The sequence below is a fragment of the Eschrichtius robustus genome, chromosome 1 (assembly GCF_028021215.1).
Source record: "Eschrichtius robustus isolate mEscRob2 chromosome 1, mEscRob2.pri, whole genome shotgun sequence".
In the NCBI taxonomy this organism is placed as follows: Eukaryota; Metazoa; Chordata; class Mammalia; order Artiodactyla; family Eschrichtiidae; genus Eschrichtius; species Eschrichtius robustus.
Genome location: NC_090824.1, coordinates 90,629,278 through 90,636,519, shown reverse-complemented (window position 1 = coordinate 90,636,519; position 7,242 = coordinate 90,629,278). Strand labels below are relative to the sequence as shown.

The 7,242-nt window shown below is 38.0% G+C and overlaps 1 pseudogene; it reads right to left on the bottom strand.

Moving 5' to 3' along the window:
- Positions 1-2,669: 2,669 nt before the first annotated feature.
- On the bottom strand, positions 2,670-2,788 carry LOC137776448 (5S ribosomal RNA; annotated as a pseudogene).
- Positions 2,789-7,242: the final 4,454 nt, after the last annotated feature.

Below are 7,242 nucleotides of genomic sequence, written 5' to 3'. Positions count from 1 at the left end.
AAGATCAACACACGTATGTCCACAAAGAGATTTGCGATAGTTGTTCATAGCAACTTTATTCATAATAGCCAAAACCTGGAAACAACCCATCCATCAGTAGGAAAATGGATAAACAAATTGTGTTACCTTCATGCAATAGAATACTACTCAGCTATAAAAAGAAACTACAAATATACACAACATAGATGAAAAATAAAAAACATTATGCTGAAACAAAAGAAACAAAACACAAAAGAATATTTTTTGGTCTCCTGAGAAGTAGATACCAAGACGTGATTAGATGTGCAAGAGATTTCTTGGGGGAGTATATTAGTTATCTATTGCTTTGAAACAAATTACTCCAACATTTAGCAGCCTAAAATAACAAACATGTATTATCTCACATAGTTTCTAAGGATCTGAAACCCAGGAGCAAATTAGGTGGGTGGTTTTGACTTAGGATTTCCCATGAGGTTACAGTCATGATGTCAGTTGGGGTTACGGTAATCTGAAGGCTTGACTGAGGCTGTATGATCTGCTTCCAAGATGGCTCATTCACATGGCTGTTGGCAGGAAACCTCAACTCCTCACCTTGTAGGACTCTCCATAGGTCTGCTTGAGTATCCTCATGACCACTGGCTTCTCCCAGAGCAAGTGAACCAAGAAAGTAAGGAGGGAGCTATAATGCCTCTTTATGACATAGCGTTGGAAGTTAGGCATCATCACTTCTGCCTTGTTTTATTTATTAGAAACAAGTCACTGAGTCTAGTCCACTCTCAAGAGGAAGGAAATTGGCTCTACCTTTTGAAGGGAGTGTCACTGAATTTGCGGATATATTTTAAACCACCACAGAGAGAGATCAAGGGAAGGCAGAGAGAGCTTCAGACCAAGATACAGGTCTGACATCTGTGGAAAAGAGAGAGGAAAGGAATGAGGATTGGAAAGGAAGAGTCTTATCCTACAGCATAGGTCCCAAAAAGGTCTGGCCAGGCTGATGAAGAGTCTTCAAGTCAAAGGACCTGTTGGAAGAATCTTTTTTATCACAGGATTGGGCCTGCCTTTGTAGCCCTGTTGTTCTCTGGCATTGGCTGGGATTAGCCTATGGGAGTGTGGCTTCGGTGCAAATGTGGGAGTAGGTCCAGAGTGGCAGCAGGTGTGGTCATCAACCAAATATACTCTCTGAAAGAAGATTTCAGTGATGCGTATTCATGGTCACCACAAGTGCATACTGCGTGAATAAGTTTATGTGAAATTCTATATAGAATGGGCAAAACTTATCTACAGTGATAGAAAGCAAATAAGTGGTTACTGGGGCTGGGGAGGGGATGGGAATTGATTGCAAAGGGGTACAAGGGAATTTGGGGTGATGAAAATGTGCTCTACTTGATTATGGTAGTGGTTACACACATATATACATTTGTTGAGTTCATCAAACTTTATACTTAAAACAGGCACATTTTATTGTACATAAATGATGTATAAAGTTTACTGAAAAACACGATGAACTACCACTTCACATTAACAATACCAAATGTTAGTGAGGATGTGCAGCACCTGAAACTCTCATATGTTGTTAGTGGGAGTATAAAATTATATAACCATTTTGGAAAACCGTTTGTCAGTTTCTTATAAAGTTAAACAAATACTTATCCTATGACCCAGCAGTTCCACTCCTGTATATCAGCCCAAGAGAAATGAAAACGTATGTTCACAAAAAGACTTATTTATGAATATTCATAGGAGCTTTATTTATAATGGTCCAAAACAACCCAAATATCCATCAATAGGTGAATTGATAAATTGTGGAACATGTATACAAAAGAATACTACTGAGCTGATACATGCAACAACATGGATGAATCTCAAAAATGTTGTATTGCACAAAGAAGATGGATACAAAAGACTACATACTGCATGATTCCATTTATACAAAATTGTTGAACAGCAAAACTAATATATAGTGATAGAAATAAGAATATAGTTGCCATGAAAAACTCTCTGGAGTGAGGAAAATGTTTTATATCTTGACTGGTATACAAGTTTAATAGATGTTTATATTTATCAAAACTCATCAAATTATACAACTAAGAACTGTGCATTTCACTGTATTTAAATTTTACCTCAATTAAAAAATCAAAATGAAGAAAGCAGTCACTAAAAATAAAAATCAAAGTGAAATAAATTAACCTATGTATTGGTAGAATTTTTTCAAATGACTTTAAAATATAATAGTTTAACTGTATATTTTTTTCAAAAAATTTTATTGTGATAAAATACACATATGGGACTTCCCTGACGGCGCAGTGGTTAAGACTCCGTGCTCCCAATGCAGGGGGCCTGGTTTTGATCCCTGGCCAGGGTACTAGATCCCACATGCATGCCGCAACTAAGAGTTCGCATGCCACAACTAAGGAGCCCACGTGCTGCAACTAAGGAGCAGGCAAGCCACAACTAAGGAGCCCTCAAGCTGCAACTAAGGAGCCCGCGAGCTGCAACTAAAGGAGCCCGCCTGCCGCAACTAAGACTCGGCACAACCAAATAAATAAATAAATAAATAATAGAATAAAATACACATAAAATTTACCATTTCAACCATTTTTAAGTGTACAGTTTAGTGATATTAAATATGTTCATAATGTTGTGGAACCATAACCACCATCCGTCTGCATACCCTACCCCCCCATTTTTTAAGCCTGCAGCACTCAGCGTTCCCAGGTCATCTCCCATCCAAGTGCTAACCAGGCCCAACCCTGCTTAGCTTCTGAGATCAGATGAGATCAGGCACACTCAGGGTGGTATGGCCATAGACACCATACTTCTTTTTATCTTATAAAACTGAAACTCTATACTCATTAAACAATAACTCCCAATTGCCCCCCTACCCCCTAGTTCCTGGTAACCACCATTCGACTTTCTCTATGATTTTGACTACTCTAAATACCTTATATAAGTGGAATCACACAGTATTTGTCTTTTTGTAGCCGTCTTATTTCACTTAGCATAATGTCCTCAAGATTCATCCATGTTGTAGCATATGTCTTAATCGTACGTTTTTATGGGATATACCCAAAGGAAAGAAATGAACTGCAAAAAATGTTAAACTGTTTTCATTAGCCATCTTATTAGTAATATTGGGTTTTTTCAGAAATCATTTTATATATGTAATAGAATAAAGAAAATAAATAAATTGTGCTAATGTTATCAGGAACCAAGATGTTGATTATACTAGAAAGAGATGCAAATATAAAATCAAGAAAGTTGGATAAAATCCCTGAAATCCTACATTTAGTTAGAAAAAGGCAAACAATGACCAACTCAGTAGCAACAAGCATCCAACCATCCAAATTGTGGTCTTTAAACGCCATTTACTACTAAATGAACCAAGACTTCTTAGAGAAACATCTGTTTCTAGATCTGAGGCAGGAAATAAACAAGATGAACCTGGAACATCTTGTTATATCAGAAAGCAAGGAAGCTATCCAAGACTACTGGAATCATGTCAAGAGAAATCTGGGGCTAATCTGAAAGGACTTCCACAGCCCAAAGATGGGACAATATGCTTTTTTCTTTTTTTAAATGTACTTAGGTCCTCTTTATTTTTTATTTTATTTATTTTTTTATTTTTAGCTGCGTTGGGTCTTCGTTGCTGCGCGTGGGCTTTCTCTAGCTGCGGCAAGCAGGGGCTACTCTTCATTGCGGTGCGTGGGCTTCTCATTGCAGGGGCTTCTCTTGTTGTGGAGCACGGAGCATGGAGCACAGGCTCTAGGTGCATGGGCTCCAGTAGTTGCAGCACACGGGCTCAGTAGTTGCGGCCTGCAGGCCCTAGAGCATGCCAGCTTCAGTAGTTGTGGCTCGCAGGCTTAGTTGCTCCATGGCATGTGGGAATCTTCCTGGATCAGGGATCGAACACATGTCCCCTGCATTGGCAGGTGGATTCTTAGCCACTGCGCCACCAGGGAAGTCCCAAAGGACAATATGCATTTCAAAATGAAGAATAATTGCAGTGGGTTGAAGCACACCAAATGTGTTAAAACCCATAGTTCATAGTGATACTAAAAACAAAAGTCTCATAAGTCATCCAGTATGCTGGAGAATTTCATTATTTAGAGAACTATCTCTATTACATGAGAATCTCAACTCATTATTTTGAAAACTAGTAAATCAAAGGAAAGAATCAAACATTTATCCTGCCATTCCTTAGGTAATCAAATATTTGATGAAGGGAAAGTTCTTATTTATAGAAGAATTCCAGCTAATGAATAAAGATAGTGTTCTAAAATTAGAATATCACTTTTTTACAGCCCCTCATGAAATAATGCAGCTAGATAACGATTACCTGTGACTGCTAAGCTGTCAAGTAAAAAGATGGTAATATTTGAACCTATTAATCAATTGTAACAGAACAAAAATACATTAAACCAGATGTTATATGCCTCCTGATGAGATGCAATAGGAAGTTTATGATACCAGTTATTCTTGCCAAAAAAAGGAACATAAATCTGAACAAGTATACCTATCTGTTCATTTATAAAAAATAAAAAAGAAAAAACTTTATTTATTTATTTATTTATTTTTATTTTTATTTTATTTATTTATTTTTGGCTGCATTGGGTCTTCCTTGCTGTGCATGGGCTTTCTCCAGTTGTGGCGAGCGGGGGCTACTCTTCGTTGCGGTGCGCGGGGCTTCTCCTTGCGGTGGCTTCTCTTGTTGCGGAACATAGGCTCTAGGGCACGCGGGCTTCAGCAGCTGTGGCGCGCAGGCTCGGTTGCTCTGCGGCATGTGGGATCCTCGCAGACCAGGGATCGAACCCATGTCCCCTGCACTGGCAGGCAGATTCTTATCCACTGTGCCACCAGGGAAGTCCGGAAAATATTTAAATGACACAACAGGGATGCAATCAGAAAAATCCACAAAGTTGGAAATTTTACAGAACAAATGATTTGATTTCATCAACAAATAAATAAATCGCAGGAAATACAAAAGAGGAAGACTTACAGATTAAAAGAGGCCTAAGGTAAGTATCATCCAAATGCAATGTGTAAACTTTGTTTGGAACTGTAAAAAATAAAAAATTATGAGACAATTGCAGAAACTTGAACACTATATATTTGGTAACATTAAAAAATTACTGTTAATTTTCCTTGGGTGTGTTAATGATATTATGTTTAAAAGATTCTCTATATTTAACACACATACAAGCATTTATGGATGAAATGATATGATGTCTGGGATTTTCTTAGAAATAATCAGTTGGGGGGAAGTGGGTGGGGATATAGTTGAAACAAGATTGGGCATTTATTGCTGGAGAGGGTGTGGAGAAAAGGGAACCCTCCTACACTGTTGGTGGGAACGTAAAGTGGTGTAGCCACTATGAAAAACAGTATGGAGGTTCCTCAAAAAACTAAAAATAGAGTTGCCATATGGTCCTGCAATCCCTCTTTTGGGCATCTATCCAGACAAAACAGTAATTTGAAAAGATGCATGCACCCCAATGTTCACTGCTGCAGTATTTACAATAGCCAAGACATGGAAGCAACCTAACTGTCCATCGGCAGATGAATGGATAAAGAAATTGTGGTACACACACACACACACACACACACACACAATGGAATACTACTCAGCCATAAAAAAGAATGAAATAATGCCATTTGCAGCAACATAGATGGACCTAGAGGTTATTATATTAAGTGAAGTAAGTCAGATAGAGTAAGACAAATACCATATTATATCACTTATATGTGGAATCTAAACTATGACACAAATTAACTTATCTACGAAACAGAAACAGACTCACAGACATAGAGAACAGACTTGTGGTTGCCAAAGGGAAGAGGGGAAGGGGGAGGGATAGATTGGGAGTTTAGGATTAGTAGGTGCAAACTATTGTATGTAGAACAGATAAACAACAAGGTCCTACTGTATAGCAGAGGGAACTATATTTAATGTTCTGTGATTAAATCATAATGAAAAAGAATATGAAAAAGAATGTATGTATATGTATAGCTGAATCACTTTGCTGTACAGTAGAAATTAACACCACATTGTAAATCAACTATATTTCAATAAAATAAATTTTTAAAAAAGATTGGGCATTTGTTGATAATTGTTGAAGTTGGATGATAAGTACATGGGTTATTTTTTCCTTTCTATTAAAAAAGAATGGGGGCTTCCCTGGTGGCGCAGTGGTTGAGAATCTGCCTGCCAATTCAGGGGACACGGGTTCGAGCCCTGGTCTGGGAAGATCCCACATGCCACGGAGCAACTAGGCCCGTGAGCCACAACTACTGAGCCTGCGCGTCTGGAGCCTGTGCTCCACAACAAGAGAGGCCGCGATAGTGAGAGGCCCGCGCACCGCGATGAAGAGTGGCCCCCGCTTGCCGCAACTAGAGAAAGCCCTCGCACAGAAACGAAGACCCAACACAGCCAAAAATTAAAAATAAATAAATAAATAAATAAATAAAATATTTCCTTTATTTAAAAAAAAAAAAAAAAAGAATGTCTCCAAGCTTTTTGTTATAAACAGCAGGAGGGATGAAGTTGCCATCAACTGAGATGGGGAAGGCTGCAAGTGGAGCAGATTTGATAGAATGAGTTCAGTTTTAAACATGTCGAGTTTAGATGTCAGTTGGACATCCAAATGGAGATATTGAATAGGCTGTTAGGTATATAAGTTCAGGATTTGGGAGAGAGGTCAGGGCTAGAGATATAAAGTTGGGAGTCATTGGTATATAAATGGTAGTTACAGCAATGAGACCGGATGAGATCAGAAAGGAGTGAGACTAGACAGAGCTTAGAACACAGTAAATGCTCAATAATATTCAGTATAACCACATGATTAAAATTCTTTCTTCTGATTTCTTCTTTGTACTCCTACAGCACTTTTATTGTATCTTGTATTATAGTTATTTGTATATCTCTCTTTGAAGAATATGGGCTACTTATTTGCAGAGCTTCCACCAGTTTGGGCTTATCTGATGTTTCCTCATGATCAGATTCAGATTATGAATTTTTGGCAGGAATACAATTAAAGTGATGTTGTTTCCTTCTCAGTGTATCATATCAAGTGACACGTGATGACGTTTTGTCCCATTACTAGTGATGTTAACTGGGATCACTTCATTAAGTTACCAGATTTTTTCACTGCAAATATACTACTTTCTGTTTGTAATAATTCAGTACATTTTAGGGAGATAGTTTGAGACAATGTAAATACCCCCTTTTCCAGCACAGTACTAGTTTTAGTATCAATGATATTTATT